The sequence below is a fragment of the Penaeus monodon genome, chromosome 15 (genome assembly GCF_015228065.2).
Source record: "Penaeus monodon isolate SGIC_2016 chromosome 15, NSTDA_Pmon_1, whole genome shotgun sequence".
In the NCBI taxonomy this organism is placed as follows: Eukaryota; Metazoa; Arthropoda; class Malacostraca; order Decapoda; family Penaeidae; genus Penaeus; species Penaeus monodon.
The window spans coordinates 662,234-662,579 of NC_051400.1; the positions used below are offsets into that span (position 1 = coordinate 662,234).

Consider the following 346-nt stretch of genomic DNA (forward strand, 5'->3'; position numbering starts at 1 on the left):
GGCTTACAAAAGACAAATGATAACCACCATACTATGAAAAACACACAACAACCAACATACTATTAAGGACACACAACGGCCACATAAAAAGAAAACAACACAGAGCAACCAACATACCGTATTTACACTGTATTATCGACATCATACATACTAAACGCACCTGTGACGCACGCCAAGCGACAGTCGGGCACCTCGTTGCAGTTCTGTAAGCAGCTGAAACTGAAGGTCGAGGTCGGTGCTTCGCCAAGGAACGTGTCCATGAGCTCGGCGGGGAAAAAAGGCTGCACCTACAGAACGCAGGGAATGAGGAGTTAGATGCAGGGGAAATGTGGATACCGATGGGTGG

The 346-nt window shown here is 47.4% G+C and overlaps 1 long non-coding RNA gene across 1 annotated transcript in view; it reads right to left on the reverse strand.

The window, feature by feature from the left end:
* Positions 1 to 165: 165 nt before the first annotated feature.
* Positions 166 to 346, reverse strand: part of LOC119581610 — a 7,662-nt gene continuing 7,481 nt past the window's right edge. Inside the window, exon 3 of the long non-coding RNA XR_005229578.1 lies at positions 166 to 287. This is a non-coding gene — a long non-coding RNA (uncharacterized LOC119581610). The remainder of the gene's footprint in view (positions 288 to 346) is intronic.